The sequence below is a fragment of the Cricetulus griseus genome, chromosome X (assembly GCF_003668045.3).
Source record: "Cricetulus griseus strain 17A/GY chromosome X, alternate assembly CriGri-PICRH-1.0, whole genome shotgun sequence".
Lineage (NCBI taxonomy): Eukaryota > Metazoa > Chordata > Mammalia > Rodentia > Cricetidae > Cricetulus > Cricetulus griseus.
Window position 1 is genome coordinate 109,269,180 of NC_048604.1, and position 26,697 is coordinate 109,295,876.

At 41.8% G+C, this 26,697-nt stretch overlaps 1 pseudogene; it reads right to left on the minus strand.

The window, feature by feature from the left end:
• Positions 1–26,697, minus strand: part of LOC100759127 — a 117,714-nt pseudogene that overhangs the window by 78,753 nt on the left and 12,264 nt on the right.

Consider the following 26,697-nt stretch of genomic DNA (forward strand, 5'->3'; position numbering starts at 1 on the left):
ATGAAATCAGAACAGTAATCAAAATCCCCAAACAAAAAAGCCCATGGCCAGTTGGTTTCAGTGTAGAATTCTACCAGAAATTCAAAGAGCTAATAACAATACTCCTCAAAGCGTTCCACAAAATAGAAGCAGAAGCGTCATTGCCAAACATTTTCAGGAGGCTATAATTACCTTGGTACCCAAATGACACATAGACCCAACTAAGAAAGAGAACAACAGAACAATCTCCCTCATGAACATTGATGCAAAAATAGTCAATAAATTACTGCAAAATCGAATCCAAGAACACATCACAAAAATCATCCACCAAGATCAAATAGGCTTCATCCCACAGATGCAAGGATCTTTCAACATATGAAAATGCAATCCACCATATAAACAAACTCAAAGAGAAAAATGACACGATCATGCTGAAAAAGCCTTGTCAAAATCCAACACCCCCCATGATAAAGGTCGTGGAGAGATCAGGGATAAACATAATAAAGGCAATATACAGTAAACTGACAGACAACATCAAACTAAATGGACAGAAACTCAAGGCAATTCCTCTAAAATCAGGAACATGACAAGGCTGTCCACTCTCTCCTTATTTCTTCCATATTATACTTGAAGTTCTAGCTAGAGCAATAAAACAACAAAAGGAGATTAAGGGGATAAAAATTGGAAAGGAATAAGTCAAACTTTCACTATTTGCAGGTGATATGATAGTTTACATAAATGACCAACAAAATTCTTCTAGGGAAATCCTACAGCTGATAAACACCTTCAGCAAAGTGGAAGGATACAAGATCAACCAAAAAAATCAGTAGCCCTCATTTATTTAGGCGATAAATGGGCTTAGAAAGAAATCAGAGAAACATCACCCTTTACAATAGCCACAAACAACATAAAATACCTTGGGTTAACTTTAACCAATCAAGTGAAAGACCTGCATAACAAGAACTTTGAGTCTTTAAAGAACGAAATTAAAGAAGATACCAGAAAATGGACAGATCTCCCATGCTTTTGGATATGGGATCAATATGTAAAAATGGCAATCTTGCCAAAAGCAATCTAAAGATTCAATTCAATCCCCATTAAAATCCAAGCACAATTTTTCACAGATCTTGAAAGAATAATACTCAACTTAAATGGAAAAACAAAAGACCCAGGATAGTCAAAACAATCCTGTACAACAAAGGAACATCCCAAGGCATCACCATCCCTGACTGCAAGCTCTATTATAGAGCTGTAGTTCTAAAAACAGCTTAGTATTAACACAAAAATCAACAGGAAGACCAATGGAATCAAATGGAAAACCCTGATATTAACCCACACACCTAAGAACAACGGAGTTTTGACAAAGAAACTAAAATTCTACAATGGAAAAAAGAAAGCATTCAACAAATAGTGCTGGCATAACTGGTTGCTGGTGTATAGAAGTTTGCAGCTAGGTCCATATCTGTCACCATGTACAATACATAAGTCCAAATGGATCAAAGACCTCAACATAAATCCAGCCACACTGAACTTAGATGAGAAAGTGGGAGGTAACCTTGAAAGAATTGGTACTGCAGACTGCTTACTGTACATAACATTAGTAGCACAGACACTGACATGGACAATTAATAAATGGAACTCCTGAAACTGAGAAACTTCTGTAAGGCAAAGGACACAGTCAACAAAACAAAACAGAAGCCCACAGAAAGGGAAAAGATCTTCACCAACCCCACATCTGACAGAAGTCTTATTTCCAAAATACACAAAGAACTCAAGAAGTTAGTCATCAAAATACCAAATAAGCCACTTAAAAATGGGGTACAAATAGAGAATTCTCAATAGAGGAATCTTGAATGGCTGAAAGACACTTAAGAAAGTGTCAACATCCTTAGCCATCAGGGAAATGCACCTGTCAGAATGGCTAAAACCAAAATCACTAATGGCAGTCTATGCCGGAGAGGATGTGGAGAAAGGGGAACACTCCTTCCCTGCTGGTGGGAGTGCCAACTCGTACAGCTACTTTGGAAATCAGTATGGTGGTTCCTGGGGGAAATGGGAATCAGTCTACCTCAAGATCCAGCAATTCCACAGTGTTTGAGAAAGCACACATGGTCTTGTGTGAAATAAACCAGATTTGTAAAGGAAAATATCACTGATCTTGTCATGTGAAAAATTAAACATCAAAAGTAAAGCTATGAGCCAATAAAAAGAGACATAACCTTAAATGAAGGAGCACTGGGCCTGTAGAAAGTTATTAGGAAAGGAGAGGAGAAGGGATTAAAAAAGAGTAATAAAGTGGGTGAATATAGCGAAAAATATACTACGTGCACATAGGGAACTACAAAATCATTAATTCTTTGGTTAATATACACTAATAGAAACAGAAAAAAACAAAGCCGCTTTTGATGGGTGACTGGGCATGATGTCCTCCAAGTGTGCTTTCAGGTTTTCAAATGTAGAAAGTGTTGTTTGACTCCTGAATAAAATGGAAGAGGACAACAACAAGCTTTATCTCCTTTGACTCCTAGTAACTAGCACCTGCTGTTTGGACGGTCATTAGCAGCCTTTTCCCACATGCCCTCTGTCCCCGAATGGAGCAAAGCATTAGGTCTCCACTCACAGAGTGACCAGCTTTTCCCAGATACTAGGTACAATATTTTCTTTTTCTTTTTTTAAAATTTTTTAATTTATTTTATTTTATTAGTTCTAGTTAGGGAACAAGCTTATTTCAAGTCCCTTCTCCCTCTCCCTCCCCTCACCCCCACCCCCAGCCTACCCCCCACCCCATCCACCCACCACTCCCCAGGCAGGGTAGGGCCCTCAACTGGGGCTCTGCAAAGTCCACCAAGTCTTCCTATGCTGGTCTTGGGCCCTTACCCATGTGTCCAGGGCCAGAGTGTAACCCTTCATATGGGATGGGCTCTCAAAGTCCCTTCTTGCACCAGGGAAGAATGCTAATCCACCACCAGAGGCTCCCTGGAGTGCAGAGGCCTCCTTATTGACATCCATGTTCAGGGGTCTGGATCAGTCTTGTACTGGCCTCCCTGACAGCATCTGGGGTCGATGTGCTCTCCCTTGTTCAGGTCAACTGTTCCTGTGGGTTTCTCCAACCTGGTACAGACCCCTTCGTTCTTCATTCCTCCCTCTCTTCAACTAAATTCCCGATTTCAGCTCAGTGTATATCTGTGGATGTCTGTCTCTGCTTCCTTCAGCCACTGGGTGAGGGCTCTAGGATGGCATAAAGAGAAGTCATCAATCTCATTTTAGGGGAAGGGCTTTTGGGTTATCCTCTCCACCATTGCCTGGATAGGTACAATATTTTCTTATATCCCACAGGTTCTGTCTTAGGCTGTAACTGCTTCTAGAGTTATCTGTCTTCCCAACAAGTCCATGTCTTCCCCTTCCTAGCACAGTGTTTGATGCCATGCCACAGACTATAAAAATTTCATACCTCTCATATACTTACTCCTCCTGTTTTTACTCTTCTTCCAGACACATCTACATCCTGATCCCTCTCAGGATCTTCGCAGCAAGCATGGTCCCAAACACTTCATTTAAAAATGTATACTGGGCTGGAGCTTGTCATGGAGGTGCATGCCTTTAATCTCAGCACTCTGGAGGCAGAGTCAGGTAGAACTCCAGCCCAGCCTTGTCTGGAGAGTGAGATCCAGGACATACAGGGGTATGCAGACAAAATACCATGTCTCAAAAACAAAGGAAAGCAAAACCAGGACAGCAATACAAGTGTATGTCCTGCATGATATCCATAAGTGTGCAGTATTAAAGACACACATACCTTGGGTATAACAATAGCTTTCAATGTAGACTTAAGACCTACTCAAAAGTGAGTGATCATGCTTGGTACCAGACAGCTCACCAAGTATCCACACCCTGGTAAAGTCATGAATCTTGGAGGAGATTCTGCAACTGACATTTTACTAAACCAGCATAAACCCCAACTGTATTCTAAGTGTGTTTCCTCATATCCACAGATATGTGCATCACTAAGGATCACTAAGCATAAGCCATCACTAAGGAAACTTCACTTTGCAACATATAGAGTTCAATACAGAAAACCATCACCAATAAAAATGCAGAGTTTGTGAAGAAGGTCTGAACAGAAATATCTACAATTAAACTGCTGCCGCTGAGGCTCAGGGATCACTGTGGAAGAGGGGGCAGAAAGATTGTGAGGGCCACAAGAACAGGGAGTTTGCTGTGAGACTGTGTCTCCTAGGAACATCAGAAGGTACACACATAAAGTCTCCCCAACATTACTGCATAAATATGAGCTGAACAACGATGACCCCCAAAGACATGCTAACATGGACAAGGTTGAGGAGTGGGGGCAGCAGATGGGGATCATGAAGTCTTATAGAAGTACAAACAACTAAGTGATGCTGAGACCAGGGAGTAGTAGGTAATACCAAATGTTCAGCCTTGAAAATATAAACCTACAATTAACATTAAATAGACTGCACCGGTCGTATTTATGCATGTAGGAATATGTATAGACTATGGATAGAACAAAGATTCATGAAAAAGGAGACAATGATTTGGAAGAGAACAAGGAGGACAATATGGGAGGTCTTGGAGATTAACAAGGGGAGAGGACGTGATGTAATATTAATCTCAAAAATCTGCCGAGGTCCAGCCTGTATCAGTCCCATGCTACAGAGGCCATCTATTCTGGACTGATGTTTTGAAGCTGCGATCGGCACCAGCCGGACAGCCTGGGGTCCAACCCTGAGTGGGGGAGTGTGGATGAGGGAAGTCCTAGCTACCCAACGGTATCAAGGATGAGACAGAGACATCTTGTCATCTCAGGAGGGCTCTCAGTCCATACTGGAGACCACGGTTTATTCAAGCATCCTCCTAAATAGCTTTCCAAAAGCGGGGTACTGGCAAAAGACTTCTATTATCAAGTATAGAGCTGATATCAAATATTTCCTTTAATTTTAGAGACAATCTTAGGCTGCACATCCTCACTAGCCTTAGGGTAGGGCTAGGCTTACCCAGGCCTAGGTCTTTTGTTATACAAACAAGAGCCATTCTCCACTCCAGCCAGGCCATCTGGAGGTAACCAGCCAACATCTAAAAGACAATTGGAGATCTGAGCTCCTGGGATCGAGCTGAGGCCTATTTCTGAAATACTAAATTCGGGGCCTCGACAAAAAATCTTAAGTGGATGTCAACCACTCACCACTGGCAACAGCTACCCCTCCAATTCCCACCCCCACCCACATTTTCTTTCCTAACAGCAAAACCCTGCCTCCCACTGCACTGCAAATCACAGCATGTTGATTCATTAGCTTCCATTTTGACTTCTGTAAACCAAAGTATAACATAAACTCTGCAAGTGTGGGCATTTTCAACAGTGTCCTGGATCACGTTCTGTTCTTAGGCACATTCTTACCATATGTCCAGCTCCAATATCACTTCCTGTCACATATTTGACCCTCAGTAAATGTAGCTGGATAAAAGAAGTGTCGGACATGGAGAAAGGCCTTCCTAAATTATAGCATTTGTTGTTGTTATTGTTCCCCATCCCTCTTGGGTGAGGCTGGAGAGCAGAGAATCAATGAAGGAACAGTACCCTCTTATGAACCACAGAAGGAAAGCAGGGCTTTGATGGGGTTAACACAAGCCATTTAATTTTGCCTATGACAGTCCTGAAATATTATATTCGGGGCCCGCAAAAAGTTGTCTCTGAGTAGTTGTCTCTCAGTCTCTAGAGAGGTAAGTAGTCACCATCTACCCCACAGCCTTAGAAAATGCTTGCAAAGAAACCTCTCAGTAGAAAGCAGAAGCTGAGTCCCCTTGTCTCCTCCCACAGAGCATCTGGTCAAGGCTCCGGCTCACCTTTTCAGTGCTTCAAATTCCCCGTTGCACAGTGTTCTATTGCACACACTAGCACCAGAGCTAATGCCCCGTGAAACTGCAACTGCATCTCTCCTGACTACTAAAGAACAACTGAGAATAAAGTGCAAGACTGCTATGTCTAGTCACAGATTCACACTCTATTATTAGAGCCCCTGCAGAGAAAGGACAGGAATGTTCAGCCAGAAACAGAGACAATTCTGAGGATGCAGAGTCACATTGATGGCACTGACTGGAACCATGGTAGGAACAGCTCTAGAGACTGCGAACTTTCCATTCCCATGTTTTTGATGGAAACATCTACCTTCACGGGGGCACATTTATGTATCACAGTGAAAAGTTAGTGGATGGGGGGTTAACAGACTTGAATGACTTGAAAAATAACATCAAAATTAATGGGGCTTAACAGTAGTATCCGTTCCTTTAAAATTTTCCTCCCTTTGAAAACAGATTCTTTTTTCATGAAAGATATCCTGTTTAAGGTTTGTTCTCCTTTATCTATTCCTCCCAGTTCCTCCACACCTCCCCTCTCATCCAGATCCACTCTTTTTGCTCTCAATAGAATGGAAGGGACTTATAAGAGGTAATATTAAAATATAACAAGTTAATTTCAATAAGGTAAAACAAATACTATCACATCAACGAACAGCATCACCAACAAATTAGGGCACCTACCAGTGTCATATAAACAATGGCTCTAGGGAACTCAATGTGTTCAAATGCGTTATATATTTTGAAACAAGCCATTCCAACCCAACTACCTGTACAGAAAGAAGATAGACCCATACCTAAATTCTCCCGTGGTGCCCCAACAAGGCTAGTGGTGGAAATTTGAGAAGCATGCAGGTAGGAGAATTGCTGAAGTTATCTGAGATGTCAGAAGGTGGGGACAAACTGGTAGCAACAATCACTGCACCATTCACAGATAATGGCAGCAGCTCTCTTCCTTCCCTTCCAGTTCTTACTGAAGCCACATCCTCTGGATTTTGCTTGTTTGTCTGGTAGACCAGCTGTCTCTTTGTCACAGATGAAAATGTTGACCACATGACATCCTGGGGCTTCTGGAATGACTCAGTAGAACTGAAAATGCTGCTTGGCCATGGGGAAAACACATTAAGAAAAGAAGATCCTCAGCCTCAGCTCGCCCAAAAACCTATCCTGGGCCTACTGAGAAACAAGAGAAATGGCACAGTCAACAGAACATGAGGTGAAAATACAAATGAAGGTGCTCACAGTTATAAGCCAAGTAATGGGCCTGAAGGCCATTCATTCCTTCAAGGGAGCTGTCATCTCCGGTTCACATTGATTGTGAACCCAGCACGTCCATTTGTGAGCTTGTGTCTGTGTCCCAGCTACACCAATTGTGAACTTGTTTCTAAGTCACAGCTCCACCATTTCTGAACTTGTGTCTATGTCCCAGCTCCAGAATTTGTAAGCTTGTTTCTAAATCCTACCCTGAGGTTTCTCAGCTTGTGTCTATGTCCCACACCAACCTTTGCCAGCTTCTGTTTTTGTCCAATCCCACAATTTGTTAGCCTCTGTCTGTATCTAACCCACCATTTTTGAGCTTGTGTCTGTTTCTCAGCTCCTGCATTTGTGACACACACTCATATTTGTTTCTCTCAGCACTCCAGTATCTTTGTGTATGGGAGGTAATATTTAGTACAGCACAGTTAGAGTTATTTGGGATGGTTGAATGAGATTCAATAGGAGTCACTTTGAGGAGATTCTGACACAGAGCACACAAGAGATACTCCTCAGCTTCTGGCAAATCATCATGGTTAAAATTGTCTGCCCATGTCACCAACAGTCACCTAGTCCTATGTTCAAAGTCAGGGCTATGAAGTAGAAGGGATGAGAGACCACCAGCCTCTCCATGATTTCCCCAAGGTCACTGAAGTACAATTCAGAATCACGTGCATTCCCACACTCTGTGTGTTGATCTAAAGCAAGGTGAACCTACTTCTTCAGTAGTCCACTCAGACTGAAGGCCTTAACAATTTTAACCTAAATAGGGCTCTGGGTGTTTCTAGGACAAAGACTTGCTCTCAGTGCCTCTTGTAGTCTCACTGGGCAATGGTTAGAATGAGCAGTGGACACTTTTCACAGGGCTTTTGCATGGAAATCAGATTTAAAAGTTTTCTCTGCAGGCTGCTTTACAAATTCTACTGTTCCCAATAAACACACTGACAGAGAGAAGTTTCCCTGTAGCCAGTCATGGGCCTGGAAGAATCGTAGCTCTCAGGAATGACCATTCTGAGCACTTTGTCAGGGCAAGAATCAGGTTCAGAGCTGTGGCCATATTTCTTCTCCAGGAGATATCCCTGTATGATGAAGGTCTTGAAAATATGCATGGTTTGTGTCAGCATCTCCAAAGTGCTAATTAACACAGCCCATGCCCAAGAGACTTAAGTAACCCCCACAAGCATGGTGGGAGATGGTGGTGTGAGGGGTGTTGGGGAGCATTTCAAAACTATGTCTATTGAAATGCAAAGATTTTATTTACCCAGGGAGAATGTAAACAATCGCCCCAACCAAAATCCTTTTCATTCACACTGACAGGTATATTTCCTCCTTGCCCCACTCTCTTCCTTCTTCAACACTTCTGGGTGTCTCCTTAAGGAGCTTTCCCTCCACATGAGGGATGGCATGCTTCCTCCATAGAGTCAATGTTCCCTTGACCTACACCTGCTTAGACTGAACCTGAATGCTCTGCTGACTATTAATATAGATTCTATAAAAATCCTACTCACTCTCCACCATCAACTAGAAATCCACAGCTCCTGCAAACCTGTACACAGCATCCTACACTAAGGTGGGGAGATCATCAAATGCCCGAAGTGTCCATGCACCAGATAATGATGCCTCCTAGATTTTCCCATTTGTGGGAAAATCTGGACTTTGTTTAAAATACAGCTCATCTAGATGCAGAGACACACAGCCAAACAACTAGACACAGAGAAAGCACGAATTGGAGATTTCCATGGGTTCCTCTACTGGGAGTTCTAGGAGATCTATAGGAAGAGAGAGATGAAGAACTGTGGGAGCCAGTGGGCTTAAGGACACCAGGAGATCAGGGCTCACAGAATCAACTGAGCAGGACTCATGGGGGCTCACAGACACTGAAGAAACAATCACAGAGCCTGCTTGGTTCTGTGCTAGGTCCTCTGCATAAATGTCATGTTCGATAGCTCACTGCTTTTATGGGACTCCTAGCAGTGTAAGTGATCATGTCTCTGATGCTGTTAGTGCCCTTGGGAATCTTTTCCTCCTACTATTTGTTCTTGTCCTGCCCTGATATGTGGGTTAATGCCTAGTATTATTGGAACGTGCTATGCTGTGTTCTGTTGGTATCATCAGCAGCCTCCTGTTTTTTGAACGGAAACAGAGGAATATATCTGGCAGAGACAAGAGGTAAAAGTGGCTTCAGGGAGGAGTAGAGGGAGGGGTGACTGCTCTGATTTGGTAGGGATTTATATTATGACATAAAATAAAATAAATACAGAGGTATTGTAATGAAAACAGCTTGGTTCTATTACAAAAACAGACAAGTAGAAAAATGTTATCTAATTGAAGATGCTGATATTAATCCACACACCTATAAACAACTGATTTTTGACAAAGAAGCTGAAATTATACAATGGAAAAGAGAAAGCATCTTCCACAAATGGTGCTGGTATAAATAGATGCTGGCATGTAGAAAATTGCAGATAGATTCATATCTATCACCATGCACAAATCTCAAGTCCAAATGGATTAAAGATTTCAACATAAATATAGCCACAGTGAACCTCTTAGAAGAGAAAGTGGGAAGTACCCTTGAACGAATTGGTACAAGACACCATTTCTTGAACATAACACCAGTAGCACAGACACTGAGATCAACAATTAATAAATGGGGCCTCCTGAAACTGAGAAGCTTCTGTAAGGCAAAGGACACAGTCAAGAAGACAAAACGGAAGCCCACAGAATGGGAAAAGATCTTCTCCAACACCACATCTGGCAGAAGTCTGATTTACAAAATCTACAAAGAACTCAAGAAGCTAGTCACCAAAAAATACCAAATAATCCAATTAAAAAGTGGGGTACATAACTACATAGAGAATTCTCAATAGAGGAATCTAAAATGGCTGAAAGACACTTAAGAAATTGCTGAACATTTTTAGCCACCAGAGAAATGCAAATCAAAAGGACTCTGAGATACCATCTTGCACCTGTCAGAATGGATAAAAGAACAAAAAACAATGACAGTTTATGCTGTAGAGGATGTGGAGAATTGGGAACACTAGTCCATTGATGGTGGTAGTGAAAACTTGTGTGGCCACTTTGGAAATCATTATGGCTTTTTCTCAGGAAAATAGTAAATAGTCTACCTCAAGATCCAGCAATTCCACTCTTAGGGATATACCCCAGGATGCACACTCATATCACAAGGACATCTGTTAAACTATGTTCATAGCAGCATTATTTGTAATATCCAGTACCTGGAAGCAACTTATATGAACCTCAACAGAAGAATGGATAGAGAAAATGTGGTATATTTACACAATGGAGTACTATTTGGTGGAAGAAAAGATAATGAAATCTTGAAATTTGCAGGCAAATGGATGGAACTAGAAGAAACCATACTGAGAGAGGTAATCCAGACCCAGACATAAAATATGGTATATACTCACTCATAAGTGGTTATTAGTCATACAGCAAAGGATAACCAGGCTAAAAGCCATAACCCCAGAGAAGCTAGGAAGCAAGGAGTACCCAAAGAGAGACATACATGGTCCTCCTGAGAAGGGGAAAGGAACATGATCTCCTGTGTAAATTGGCATCATGGGGGGAGTCAGGAGGGAGGTAGGAGGAACGAGAGAGGGGAGAAGAACATTAGGGATCAGGATGATCTAGGCGAGGGAGGGACAGAGGGGAGCAAGAAAAGAGACACCTTAATAGAGGGAAACATTATAAGTTTGAAGAGAAATCTGGTACTAGGGAAATGTAGTGGGATCCACAAGGATGACTCCACCTACAAATCTAAGCAATAGTGGAGATGCTACCTGAAATTCCCTTAATGTATAATGAGATTGATGACTACCTTCAATGCCACCCTAGAGTCTACACCCAGTAGCTCATGGAAGCAGAAGTGGAGATCCAAAGCTAAACACTGAGCTGAAGTCCATCGATCTAGCTGTCGAAAGGGAGATATGATGAGCAAAGGGGTCAAGACCATGCTGGGGAAATCCACATAAACAACTGACCTGAGCACATGGCAGCTCACAAACTCCAGACTGACAGCTGGGGAACCAGCATAAAACCGAACCCAGGCTTCCTATGTCAGTTGGGAGGCCAGGGCAGTCTTTAGGACCTCTGGCAGTGGAAATAGTATTTATCCCTAGTGCATGGACTTTGGGAGCTCATTCTCTATGGAGGGGTACTCTTTCAGCCTACATACATGGGGGATCACCTAGGCCTTGTCAAATGATGTGACAGACTTTGATGATCCCCCATGAGAGGCCCCATACCCTCACTGCAATGTGGATGGGGAGTGGGATGGGGGTGTTGCCGGTGTATGAGAGGAGGGAATAGAGAAGAACTGGGATGGGTATGTAAAATAAGTTTTTAAGTTAAATAAAAAATTGAAAACCTATGAGTGTGTGTGTGTGTGTGTGTGTGTGTGTGTGTGTGTGTGTGTGTGTTTGTGTGTGTACTGCTTGCCAACCCTATGTAAGTTCATTTTCCTTCTTATTGTCTTCATCACAAATGATTGGGAGATGAGGCCAAGTACTTAGTGAATGCCTGAGAAGGAACTCCTCACACCTTGCCCCGATATTCCCCAGCAAGTTTCCATCCATAGCCTGAGATGCCCATGATAACCATGATGACTTTCTTCTGTGGCCATGAAACCTACTGGCAGACCAGCCTAAAGCCATTTGAATCTCAAAATTCTCACTGATAAAGTGGGTGGTCATAAGGATTTCAGTTTTAATGTTTGGGGGTGTTTGTTTGTCTTTTTGTTTCTAATAGTTTGTTTGTATTTTTCACACAGGGTATACCACCACCACCACCAGGCTTCAGTGTGGACTTTTCATATGTTCACTAAGCCTTTGTTGCCATCATGCCTTCTGGCATTTCTGTCATGTGGTATAAAGCCTTGCTCACTGCCCTAGAACAAAAACATCCCCACCTGATTTCTATAGTACCTCTTTGCTTGCATTAGTCTGTGATTTACCTGGGCAAAGCAGAGCAGTAAGAGACACAGTTGTCACTGCTTTTCCCTCTGTGCTCTAGATGTCCTTTTACACCTCAGGTCACTATTAGACCTACTTTAGCCCACTTATTGTCTTTTGTTAAAATGTCTGTCCTTTACTGCTACCATCCCACAGCAATTACATTTAGTAAGTTGTGTTTTAAAATGCCAAGTAATGCTTGTCCTTCTGTGACAGATCAGAGGGACCCACCTCTCACTCCAGTCCTGGGATATTAAGCCCCATTTACCATTGCTAAATAATGTTCAGTACGGTTAAATGCTAGAACTCTTAGTGATATCTGAAGTTTTTCTTGATTCTACTGTAAATTTCTTTTAATGTTGCCTGTGTGAGACTCAGACTCTGAGGACCGAACTTTGTCACAGGCTGTCTGTTTGCTTATGCCTGTGGCCCTTAAGAGGCTCCAGTTTGGAAACCTACAGAAATCACCTGGTTGTGGCCTAGTGGCTTAGAACAGTGCCCAGATGCCTTGAGCACACTGCAGTGCAAAGTCATATGCATGCCAGCTCCAGGTCCAAAAGGAGATCCATCTGCCAGGGTGATTGTAAAAAGCTTTAAGAGATTTTTGTTTGGGTTTGAGTTTGGTATCACAGCCCTGGGCATACACCTCAGAAGGTTCTGCAGCCATTTGACCCAGGCCAAAGGGTGACACATTCCCCAGTTGACATTCATAAAATCATGCACCTACAGGCACCATTACGTGGTCTCAGGAGGATGTGAAAAGACTCATGAAGATGGGAGGAGAAGGTGGCCGGAAAGACAGAAGAGAAATTTTATGGTAGGTGTGATGGGAGCAACTTACATGTACATATGAAACAACAGAAAGATAAAAATGGCTAAATGCCCTGACACCAAGCTTGATGATCTGTCTTCAATAACATTCCATGTGGAATTAGGAAATAACCAGCTACAACAAGTTGTTACCCAACTACTACACATAGGCCATAACATGTATCTACACAGACATACACACAGATAAATAATTATATAAATGCAGTTTTAAATTTTTAAAAACATATTGAACAATAAATTAATTTATGAACATATTCTTGTGATTGTGGACATGATCACTTCACTGGAACCTTGTGATTCAACAATTTATCAGATGGCTAATGACCTGAATTTTCCATAAGCAGCTAAAACTGAATAAAATGGGTCTGCTTTGCCCAAATACCCATGGAAAGACACACTAAATTTGTTATTTATAAAGTGACATACAAATTTCGTGAATAATTTTATTCATAAAGCATGTCTACATGATATTATTCTTTAACTTAGATATGAAATATTTCATTTCTTTCAGTATATGAAATGTTTCTCTGTTAAAGAAATCTTTACATTTAAAAACAACTGCAACAAGGTTACACATTGTTACTGAGTCAGATAATTTTCGACTTTATTTTATTCATTACAGATACATAAGTCAGGAAAAATTTCCAGCTGTAACCAGCAATAGGTTCAGCCAATAGTGTGCATAAACTCTTCTTTGTCTAGGCATAAATCTTGCTTTGTATGTTCAGCTTAATTTTTAAAGATGGTTTATTTGAAAAATCTTTAAACTAAGTGAGATATCTGACCATGAAGTGTTCTCTCTGACACTAAAGCAAGATGAGAGACTACTAAGTATAAGTGAACTAAGACAAATACATGACTATAAAAACAGTTAGCAATTATCTTTAATTAAAAGCTGATGTAAAAATATCCCTCTAATAACATATGGAGCATACTCAAGAATACTATCATCAAGTATCACAAACTAATTATTTGTGGAAAGCGGGCAATGGAGGAAGATATAAGGGAATGGTGCATTAAAATACATTGTAGACACGGTGTCAGGGAAGCAATCAGCCAGCGTGTCATGGTGGCAGTCAAGTGAACAAGCTACAGTGACATAACAATTGTTGTTATAGCAACAGGAATGATCTAACAGTACACAAGTGGTATCTGTTCATAGCCACTGGCTAAAGGGACCCAAGAAGAGATACAGTAGAGAAGCCCTACAAATTTTGAGAGGTGCACTGTGAAAAGGCCTAAAATCCTATAACCTGGAGCTATTATGTAACTGGGAGAAAAGAATGGGCCAGACCAGGTAGAGTTTTAGTGTTTGTCCATAAATGTCATCATGTTTTTGCTCCCAAATAGCAGTTCAAATGAAGATTCTGGATTGAGGAACTTGAACTTGGGCTTGGGTATGCATGGAATTTCTGTTGGCCACATGTTCCCATCCCTTGGTTCCATCTGCCTGCAGAGTGTGAGAATTCAGCAGAGCAGCTCTGATTGGTACATTCCTAGACAAGGCTGCAGATTTGGGTATGGGCACAGGGCTGAAAGTTAAGCACCCAAATGTCACTGGTTGCATGACCACAGATTTTCCTCTCCCTTTGAAAACTATTTTCAGGAAGAGACCACGAGATAACAACGAAGAAGACAAACACCATTCTTCTCATTCAAAGAAGAATAAGAATGACCAGGCCTTCCAGGACTCTAGCACTCTAGAGGTAGGAACCACAGCCACACAGAGTCTCCATTTGACTCATTGCCAGTCTGTGGCATTCATTCCCATCTCCACAGTGGCAACATAACCTTCCCAGATGCCCTCATGAAAGTCCCCTCCTTGGCTGCAATGGTTTTGAGGCAGCAGGATTTCAAATGCTGTCAGAAGGATGGTTTTATCACACCACACAACACAATACAAAACAATACAAACAGGGCCAAGAGAGGCTTTCCAGAGCAGAGCCAGGAGGAATGGGATTCCAGGAATTCCCCCACCTTGTAAAGGGGGAAGAATGGAACCCCACATTCTATGATTAGAACATAAAGGTAAAAAATGGAGAGGCATGCTACTAGTTGCAAAACTTCTCTCCCAGAAGAACATAAAGAAAAGTGGGGGTTGAGTGAAGAGATTTGGGAAAGCTTTAGTGATGCTTGTGCTGAGGAGCTGGCATTTCAACCTCAACAGTCTTAAGTTAACTACTGGGAAGTGGGCAAGGCAGCATGGTCTGAAAGGAAGCATAACTCAGTGAGGAGGGAGCAGTGTAAAGTTTTGCTGGACAAGACTCACCAGGTAATGAGTAAGTATGGCTCACTTTGACCTACCTTGAGCAAGAGATAAAAGGCTCATCCACATGTGCCAATCCTCTAGGACACAAACACAGGGAGGTTTGGGATCAAACAGACCTAGATCTCCTGAGTCAAGCAAGAAGTGATCCTGACCCATTGAATTCTCTCTTGCATGTGGTCACCTAAATATGAGCACTGGCCTTTGTTTCCAGGGTTAGCATCTTTAGACCTTCCTGTGTAAATCTGCTCCCGGGATCAGAGGTGTGAGATATGGTAGTGCAAAGATAAAGACCCAAAGCCTCTCTCTGTACCCGTCTGTCTTCCTAATGAAAAACAAGGGCTTCACACTGTTTTCCTGATGACTGAGTGAGGCAGGAACTGGAGAGTGCAAGGAGAGCATGAGGATTACTAGTACAGATCCCACACTTTACTCTGCTGTTGATCACATGGGAAACAATGCTCAAGCTCCAAGGAAAGCAGCAGGAAGACAAATGAGAAAAATACATTAAGGGCCTCACACCTATTTAGGTTAGACGACTGTGCATCCCTGATTTTCCCCACCTTTTGGGACTATAGCTCTTTGTGATAGCACTGTTTAAGCAGGGTAAGTTAAGCTGTCTGCTGGAATGTTTGGTAACCTGTCATATTTCTTTCTGGTGTTAGAAGTTTGTGATCTGTGCTGGTTAGATTAGTGGTCAGTCTGACACCACATGGAACCACCTGTGATGAGAAACTCTTTTTTAATATTCTTTTGTATTCTTTGACATTTCATGCATGGATACACTATTTCTTGATCATCTTCACCTGCAATCTCTCCATGAAAGTATACCCTGGACTCCTCCAACAAATATTGGTCTAGACTTCATATCCTTCTTTTGATTGCAGAAGTATGTACCTATTTAACCCACAGTGTCCAGCTAGTTCTTCTGAAATTCACAGAGCTTTGGGGTCATCCACTGATGACCAGGGTCCATGTCCCCAGAGAGAAATGACTCTTCCTTTTCCTAGTAGCAATCAGGTGCCAATAGCAACTACGCTAGAGGTACAGCCACAACAGCACCTCCCAGGAGATTATCCTAACTTTAGTGTGTTCAGGTCTTGTGCAGGTAACCACAACTGCCATGGGTTCTCATGTGCAACAGTCACACCACAGTCAGAGGACAGTAATTCACAGTGCTCCTCCCTCTAATGTGACTCTTAAATTCTTTCTGCCTCCTCATCTACAATATTGCCTGGGCCTAACGTCAGGGGCACAGGGATGTAGATGTCCCATCTGTGGCTGGGCACTCACAGTTGCTTAGTGTCAGCACTTAGAATAGTTATGTATTTCTACATTGACCACTACTCATTGCAACTACAAGTTCCTCAAACAGTGTTGAGAACAGATGTATGCTTGCAAATGTAAATATATGGAAGGCAGTTGAAGAACATGATAACTTAGCAGAAGTACAGTAAGTCCTCTTGCAGTACTATACTTCCAAGAAACTATGAGCCCACTAATAATAGGTTTTGATTGTTTACAGGTCCAGGCATACACTCACTCACGTGGAGCATGCCTCAGATCCAATGAGGAGGACAAATGGCTAGCCCTGGGAAGAGAAATGCAAGTATTAGAGAAATGGGCTCATCATGCCTGGCAGGCCAGTATTAAACCATGCAGGGTCCAGCCATGGGTAAGATCATTGATGATGTTTCTCTCACGACAGCCAGCATAACACCTTCTGGGTGCTATGAACATTAGGCAGCTGTGAGTAGTTCCTGGTGAGTTTGAGACTGAATTTCCTATGACCTGTAGCAACAGTGTATAGTGTCATAGTTACAGGGTCCTTCCAACTTGTTGTGTTGTGCAACCAAGAGCAGTGGCAAATCAAGTTCATTATTTGGTCACCTCTGGAGCTGTTGGGACAATAGGGAGATAATTTCTGTTCACTTACCAGCATTCTGCCATTTCCCAACTTCCCCCAGCCCAATGGCTTGTGCTACTTACTTGATTTCCAGATAGACTCCAGGATGAGCACACAAAGCAAAACATTCAAAGCTAGGACCCACACAGGAGTGAAAAGATGTAGTGTTTGTCTTTTAGGGGTGGGGTGACCTTACTCAGTATATTTTTTTTCCTGTTCCATTCTATGACTATCACCTAGTCTTACTGAGGAAACATTGAAATCATGTTGGGGTATGTCTGTGGTGGTTATCTTGATTGTTAGTGAAAATGGAAAGACCCAGCCCATTGTAGGTGGTGCCACTCCCTGGGCAAGGCATCCAGAATGTATAAGATAAAAAGAAAGCCGGCAATAAGCAAATGAACAAGCAAGCATGGATCCCTGTGCTTATTCTCGCTCTGCTCCTGACTGAAGGAGAGATGATGCTCTTAAATTCCTGCTCTGACTTCCTTGATGAAAACTTGGGTAAGTAAGCAAAATATAACCTTTCCAAGCCGAGTTGATTTGGTCAAGGTGTTTTATCACAGAAACAGAAATGAAATGATGAGGAGGCCATTTACATCCCTCTGGATTTTATGATCTGTAAGACAGAATGTTTTTTTTTCCATTTTTGAAAAATTAGAAACAAGATTGTTTTACATACCAATCCCAGTTCCTTCTCTCTCCCCTCTTCCCCTGGCCCCTACCAAAACCCTACCTATCCCATACTCTTTCTGCTTTCCAAGGTGGGTGAGGTCTTCCATAGGGCATCTTCTCTGGGGTCCATGAGATCCCCCTTGTTCAGGTCAGCTGTTTCTGTAGTTTAGACCAACCTGGTCTTGACCACTTTGCTCATCATTCCTCCCTCTCTGCAACTGGATTCCAGTTCAGTTCAGTGTTTAGGTGTAGTTATCTTCCATCAGCTGCTGAATGAAGGCTCTAGGATGACATATAAGTCAGTCATCAATCTCATTATCAGGGGAGGATATTTAAGGTAGCTTCTCCACTGTTGCTTAGATTGTTATTTGGAGCCATCCTTGTAGATTTCTGGACATTTCCCTAGTACCTGATTTCTCTTTAAACTTATAATTGCTCCCTATATTAAGGTATCTCTTGCTCTCCCATATTCTTCCAGGGACTCACCCTTCCTGCTACCTCATGTCCTCCTCTCCCCTCCTCTTCTCCCCTTCTCATTATCTTAGCTCCCTCTGCCCTCCCCCCTTGCTCCCAATTTGTTCAGAAGATAGACCTTCTTGAGGGAGACATTAGAGGGATATGAGTCTCTTACAGAGCCAAAAAGATGTCACTCATTTTGTTGTCAAAGCCTAAACAAAAAGAATGCCTTCTGAAGTGAATTTATTTGATGATACATTCATTGAACATGTGTGTATGGGGCAGAAGAGGTTTGTCAAAGATGGCCCAATACCTTGTTGACATTTTAAGATCCTCTGTCCTTGGAGTCTGCCAAAGTGTGTCAAGCACTCTCTTATATAAATTCAAGTTAGAATCTGAGTTGTCGATTGAAGATGAACAAGTCCACACGTTTCCCACAGGTGAGGATTTCCCAGTTATTTTTGTTTGCTCTGTTTGTTCACATTACATTCCCCTCTTTCACACAGATGAGGTGATATGCTTTGTACCATACTTTGAATTTTTGGGTTTGAAAACTGCTGGAAACTAAAGGTCTATCGTAGTTTTACCTCCTGGTATTCTTCAAGCCTGATTTAGGCCTTCTACCAGCCAAAAGAATTTCACACATGATTGTCATTCATTCCCTTGCTCATTTGCCAAGTGACTGAATTTCAAAAGCCTGCTTCCTTGAGTGCCTTCTGACTCAAGAGAGTGTGCACTGCTTGGGTGGGATCAGGGAAGGTGGGGCTGCCGGTGTAAATGTGAGGCGCCTGGGGCAGTTCATAGTCTGAAGACTTCAGTGGGTTTGGTTGGGTTGGTCAGTGTCAGTTAATCAACAACATGTCATTATGGGGTGTGGCGGGTATTAAGAGTGAATTTTGTTGCACTGTTAGTGTTGAAGAAACGAGAGTGTCTCCGAGGTATACAGGAATGGAATGGGACAGAAAGCCAGAGTTGAAGGTAGAGGAATATGGAATTCACTTGTTCTATCTTAGGAAGCATTATCCAATTCAATGCCATGAATAAACATGAATTGCCATTCAGTTTCAGAGATGATATTCCGTGCTAACACTCCTCCTTATCGCTTCTGTGTGGATTTTCCCATATTTTGTGCCATTAGCCAACTGAGGCTCTGTTTCCAGCTACTGTGAAGCCTGGAGACCTGCCATATATCCAGGTGCTGTCTTCCTTCTCACCTTTGATTCTATGCTGATGCCTGCATTCCCACAACCTTCTGTTTGACAGTTCTTTCACTGAACCTTACTTTCTACAGCCCCTTCCTTTGCCTGGTGCAAGTGACTTTCATTTTTTCTTTAATCTTTTATATTATCATTTAAGATTATAATGGATTTACATCATTTCGACCTTTCCTTTGGCCCTTTCACATACCCTTCTTCTTACTTACTAACAAATTTTTGTACTCTTTTTAAAGCAAGATTACACAGAGAAAGAGAGACAGAGAGAGAGAGAGAGAGAGAGAGAGAGAGAGAGAGAGAGAGAGAGGGATTGAGACAGTGAGATTGAGAGAGACTCATTAAAAATGCAACTATTCATTGTCTATAACATTATGTTTACGTATGTCTTCTGGACTGATCATTTAGTATGGGATAACCTGTTGGATTGCCACTTTCTCCCACTATCAGGATGCCTTAGTTGCCTATAGGTTTTGTTTTACTTTTGTAGCATTGAGTTGTCTTGGGCATCCCCTGTGCACTTTACAGTGTCTGTTGTGGTTGTTCCTCAGTCCATGCTTAGGCTGTCATGGTGGAGGGACTTTATGGGTGTAGCTTCTGACATTCTTAGGAGACACAGTCTCACAGCAAACTCCATGATCTATGTTTCTAACAATCTTTCTGTCCCCTCTTCCAATATGTACTTTGTGTGCATGTGACTGGGCTCCACCATGCTGCAGTTTATTTAGTTGTGCTATTCATTAATGGTCTCTGTTGTTAAAAGAAGTTTCTATGATAAAGCATGAGGACTGCACTTCTCTGTGGCTATAAGGATAATATTTGGAATGTAGTTAGGGATTACACTGTCCAGGTAAAGTGGCAGTTACTGGTTCTCCAGATTCCATTATATCTACCCCCGGGCAGTTGTCTAGGTTTCCTGTACCAGGTCTGATTTCTCCTTTCTTGGACAGGGTTAATGCTGATTAAGGATCTGTAGGTCACCACTAATGTATGTACCCTTAGTGTTTTCTTACCATGCTAGGCATTGCAATAACACGTGCCTACCCAGCATTCTCTCACAATACAGCCTGGGTAAGTATGTCTCTGAGCCACTGAGAAGAAAGCCCCAGGTTTGATTCTCTGTCTTGTCCTGAAATACAACTCTAGCAGTTCTCAGCTGGCCATGCAGCTTCTTGGGCTCTGAGGTAAACATGCAGATTTTACAAGGCCTTGAACAAAGTATAACAGTGTCTTGCACATGGGCCTAGGCCACATTATCAATGTTCAGCACACTTGGAATTTTTAAATGGTGAGTCCTTCTTCCACAAATTCGTCTTAATGATGCTTTTATTTTATGGAAGGCATGGACATTCAAGTACAGGCCCAAATAAGTTCTAAACTGTGTTGAGAGTGCAGGGACACCAGAGTGGGCTTTGTGTGGCTGGAGGGATGGATCAGCAGTTATTGACAGTAGCTTCACTTTCAGGGAACATGGACATCCATATGGAGGGGTTTCCATCCACCTGTAATTCCAGTTAAAGAGCATGCTTCTCCCTATTCTGGACTGCATAGGCACTTAAGTATTCATTGTGCACATAGCATGTACTTAGGAACACATAAAACAATCTTTTTTGCTTGTCCATTTTGGTTTTTTGTTTTGTTTTGTTTTAGAGACAGTGTTTCACTGTGCAGCCTGGCTGTCATGGGACTCAGTCTGCACACCAGAGACCTGACTCCCTCTGACTTCCATGTGCTAGGAATAAAGGAATGTAAAACAACAACATGGCCAATAAATATCCTTTATTCTAAATGACTGGGCTTCCTACTTGAGTGGACATTGTGAACAGATGTTTATGGAGGCAGTCAGAACATGCTAAGAAGCATTCATATGTCAATGAAATTTTGGACAGTCTTGGGAAAATTTTCAGGTCTTGTATGTTCTGGGAAAAGAACTCTTTGTCTATGAAACTCAGGTGTAGGAAGGTGGAGATATTCCTGTTATGAAAAGTAGTTTTGCCTGCCAAAGTCGCAGTCTTATCAAGTAGTAAACAAATTCCCAGTGGGTCCTGTATTATAAATATCTCTAATTCAAGGATTCCTCCTCAAGGTCATTCTTACAGCAAGACTGTTACAATGTCTAGGCTTTATAACAAGGAGGACTGCTGATAGGGTAAATAGCCTTATAGATGGAGAAAGCACTGCTGTGGGATGGATGAGGTGACTGTCTTTGACACTTCGTAGAGCACTGAGCTCTCTTCTGAAGGACTCTTTTCCAAGCACTATGGTTCATTAACCTCATTTTGATGTCAGGAGGAACTGAGTCTCGTAACCTATTTTCATTGACATAATGGTAGCATCTGTGATTCAGTTACTTACAGTGGGAATCTCCATTTTTTCTATGTATCACTTTAATATGAGATGGAAAGTGAAGATTTTCTGTGGTCCACTGAGCAAGTATGTGGTAGTTTGAGTAAGAACCCCAATCGGCACATACATTACTGTAATGCTTGATCCTAAGTAGCTAAATCTGTTTTGGAAGGACTAAGAGGTGTTGCCTTGTGGGAGGAGGTATGGGCATTGAAGTTTCAAATGTTCACAAAATGCCATTCCATGTTAGTGTCTCTCTCTCTCTCTCTCTCTCTCTCTCTCTCTCTCTCTCTCTCTCTCTCTGTGTGTGTGTGTGTGTGTCTGTCTGTCTATCTCTCTCCCTCTCCTTCTCATTTCTGTATGAAGTCATAAGCTCTCAGCATCTATGGGCAGTACCATGCCTGCCTTCCAGCTGCCATGCACCCACCATGGTGGTCATAGACTAACTTCCCTCTGAAAGTTAGATCTCCCATAAGTTTTCCATAAGCTGCCTTGGTCATGGTATCTTCACAACAATAGAAAATAACTATAACTAATACAACAGGAGTGTTTTCCAACCAATTATTAGTGTTGGCATTTATTAACCACGCCTCAAATTTTCAAATGATTTTAGAAATACAGACTTTTCATAGGAAATCAGCGACATCATTGTATATCTGCAGAAACACCACTATGTCATCATTGTTACCAGAAATTGGCCTGAAGCCACTGTTTAATTGATAGTTGTGGTATAGTTCAGATTAGTTGAATTTACCGCAGCCTTTCTTTTTTCCTTATTTCTTTCCTCTTTTCCTGTGTGCCTTTCTGTCTGTCTGTAAGGCTGTCTGTCTCTGTTTTGGCAGGTTCTCAGTAAATAGCAGGGCTGTCTTGAAATCAGTATGTAATCCAGCAAGTCCTCCAGATCCTCCTACTTAAGCCCCCCAGTGTTGGTATTACAGGTTTCTGCTAATAATCCCTCCAGTAACTTCCTTTATAAAATTCATTACTGATTTCTGGTTGTTAATACTTAAGATGCTGAAGGTGTAAAACCTTTCAACGAACATTATTGTAATGATGCCACTACACAACAGAGGTAAAAGTTGTATAAGTCAACTAGAAATTAGAGGCTTGTCATCTCCTGTTTTTATCACAATGACTCTTAAAAGTTCCCTTGTGGGCTATGAGAATTCCTGTAAGGTCTTCTAGGCAAGGGGATATCAGGAGACTCAAGTAAGGCTCAGCCTGGCTATGTTGCCAAATATGATCATAACCTTGACACTGTGATACTCCAACTTCCACCTGGCTCTACAGGAGTGCCTCTTAGCACCTTCTGTGCTGATCTGGGTTTCAAACAGGACTTCTATGTGCTAGGGAGCTCTCTACCAATGTCACTATAACCTCAGCCCCTGAATGTACCTTATACCCTCTTCATATGATGTTGACATCTTCATGACACAAGAGTGTAAACCAAATATGTTCCCATTTGTAATGGTGAAGATAACTGGAAAGCACAGTGTCAGCAAGGCCAGAGGATATGTGGAGGAATGTGGTGTGAGAAAGCCTATGTTTGTACCCTTTCCCTGCTATCCCTGGATACTGGCCTTTGGGCCCATCACACATGTCCTTCCTGGTCAGCCAAATGGGTGCTATTAACTCAGCTTGAGTGATAGCGTTGCTTTGAGGAGGAAATGAGCTACACAAGTGATTGTACTTTATGGACAGTGAATCCTTTTGTAGAGTGTGATGCCAGTATTCTTCAAGCTGAACAGGAAATGATGACAGTATCATAACAGCCATCCTCCTGTCTTTCTCCTTCCAGTTCTCAAGCTGTGGTGATACAAGGAGCCACAGTAGCATCAATAACACCAGTCCAGAATGTATGTCAGAAAACTGCGTAAACCAGAAAGTGCCTGAGTTCTCCAAGGAGGAATATGTAGCATACGAAGATCAAGGTCCTTACTACCTTATTAACCAGATATTGAAGGAGGCCCATTTCTACAGCCTACGGCAGAGAGGATTACATCCGATATGATGACCTAGGTGATCCTCATCAGTTGTTTATAAAAATCAATCACATTCACACAAAGGAGCCTGGATTTTGTCTGTATTTTCAGTAAGAGGTCAATGGGCATTTATACTCTTTTTTTTTGTTTTGTTCCACCACTTTGAATTCCAAGCATCTTTCATGTCACTTTGATGTGTTTTCTGTCAAGTCTGGTTTCCAATTTATGTTAAGTAGCAAGAGGTGGACTTCTGATGATGAACCGATATTATGTCCCACTTAGGTTGGGTTCCAAGTCACTCTTCTAGGGTCTCCATGTTAAATGTGTTTTAAAAATGTGACTCCTTTTTCTGAAAGGCTAAGTGGTCCCAAAAAGTGTGTGATTTTCATTAAAACATGAAAGAACAAACAACATCAACAAACAAGCCAACACCAAACCAGTAATGAGCATCAGGGAGGAGGGAGAATGTGACTTGTTCTCATTCTGAAATGAATGGCATGGATGTTCCTCACAAGGGACATGCTGCACAGAAAACACTCTCTGTCTAATGTGGACAATGTGAGCCCCTGAAGTTGTTACAGTAAAACCTGTGTCTAGTAACTGCACACTTTGCATTCCAAGGGAGAAGCCTTCTTCCTGTAATATCCCTGTGTGTGCCCTTCAGACCCGTGGAATGCACTGGTAATTCTGTCAGTGAAAGGCATAGCCATGCTGTGGCTTAAGTGCAAAGACTAGATGTGAACAGCTTATGTGTTGTTTCTATTTTTTTTAGAATTTATTTATTAGTTTTAGTCAGGGAACAAGCTTGTGTCACATGTAAGTCCCTTCTCCCTCTCCCTTCCCTCACCCCCATCCCTCCTCCCCCACCCCTAGCCTACCCCCACTCCATCCACCCACCACTCCCCAGGCAGAGTAGGGCCCTCAACGGGGGCTCTGCAAAGTCCACCAAATCTTCCTGTGCTGGACCTGGGCCCTTCCCCATGTGTCCAGGGCCAGAGTGTAACCCTTCTAATTTTGTTAATTATCATGCTCTCTCTCTATGCCTTTTGGTTAGTTTGGCTAGAGGCTTGTCTATCTTATTTATCTTCTCGAAGAACCAACTCTTTGTTTCATTGATTCTTTGTACTGTTTTCCTAGTTTCTACTTTGTTGATTTCGGCTCTCTGGTTGATTATTTCCTGGCGTCTACTCCTCCTTGGTGTGTTTGCTTCTTTTTGCTCTAAAGCTTTCAGTTGTTCTATAAATTCTCTAATGTGATTTTCCTCCAGTTGCTTCATGTGGGCACTTAGTGCTATGAACTTCCCTCTTAGCATGGCTTTCAGAGTGTCCCATAAGTTTGGGTATGTTGTGTCTACATTCTCATTAAATTCTAGGAAGTCTTTAATTTCTTTTTTTATTTCTTCTCAACCCAGGAATGGTGCAAGTGGGTGTTATTCATTTTCCACTCGAATGTGGGTTTTCTGCAATTCGTATTGCTGTTGAATTCTAGCTTTAATGCATGGTGATCTGATAAGATACAGGGGGTTATTTCAATTCTTTTGTAACTGTGGAGGTTTGCTTTGCTGACAACTATGTGGTCAATTTTTGAGAAGTTTCCATGTGGCGCTGAGAAGAAGGTATATTTTTTTGTGTTTGGATGGAATGTTCTATAGATATCTGTTAAACCCAGTTGGGTCATAACTTCTGTCAGATCCTTTGTTTCTTTGTTCAGTTTCTGTCTGGTGGTCCTGTCTAGTGGTGTAAGGGGGTGTTGAAGTCTCCTACTATAAGTGCGTGTGGTTTTATGTGTGGTTTGAGCTTTAGTAATGTTTCTTTTACAAATGTGGGTGCCTTCGTATTGGGGCATAGATGTTCAGGATTGAGACTTTATCTTGATGGACATTTCCTGTGATGAGTATGAAATGCCCTTCTTCATGTCTTTTGATTGCTTTTGGTTTAAAGTCTAATTTGTTAGATATTAGGATTGCTACACCAGCTTGTCTCTTGAGCCCATTTGATTGGAAAATTTTTTCCCATTCTTTTACTCTGAGGTATCGCCTGTCTTTGAAATTGAGGTGTGTTTCTTGTAAACAACAGAAGGATGGATTCTGTCTTCGTATCCATTCTGTTAGCCTATATCTTTTTTGGGGGTAAGTTAAGTCCATTGACATTTAGGGATATTAATGTCCATTGTTCATTGGTTCTTCTTTGTTTTGGATTTATTGTTGGTGGTGTCATTGGTGTGGATTTCGCCCTCCTGTTTCTTTTTGTGTTTGGTAAAATTAGATTTATCTATTGCTAGTGTTTTTGTGAGTGTAGTTATGTTCGTTGGGTTGGAGTTTTCCTTCCAGAACCTTCTGTAGTGCTGGATTTGTGGATATGTATTGTTTAAATCTGTTTTTGTCATGGAATATCTTGTTTTCTCCATCTATAGTGATTGAAAGTTTTGCTGGGTACAGTAGTCTGGGTTGACATCCATGCTCCCTTAGTGCTTGTAGGGTATCTATCCAAGACCTTCTGGCTTTCAGAGTTTCCATTGAGAAGTCGGGTGTGATTCTGATTGGTTTGCCTTTATATGTTACTTGGCCTTTTTCCTTTGCTGCTCTTAATATTTTCTCTTTATTCTGTAGATTTGGTGTTTTGATTATTATGTGTCGAGGGGACTTCTTTTTGTGGTCCAGTCTGTTTGGTGTCCTGTAAGCTTCTTGTACTTTCATAGGCATATCCTTCCATAGGTTGGGGAAGTTTTCTTCTATGATTTTGTTGAATATGTTTTCTGTACCTTTGAGCAGTGTTTCTTCACCTTCTTCTACACCTATTATTCTTAGATTTGGTCTTTTGACGGTGTCCCATATTTCCTGGATATTTTGTGTTAGGGATTTGTTGGACTTGAGGTTTTCTTTGGTTGATGAATGTATATCCTCTAGAGAATCTTCAGTAGCTGAGATTCTCTCTTCCATCTCTTGAAT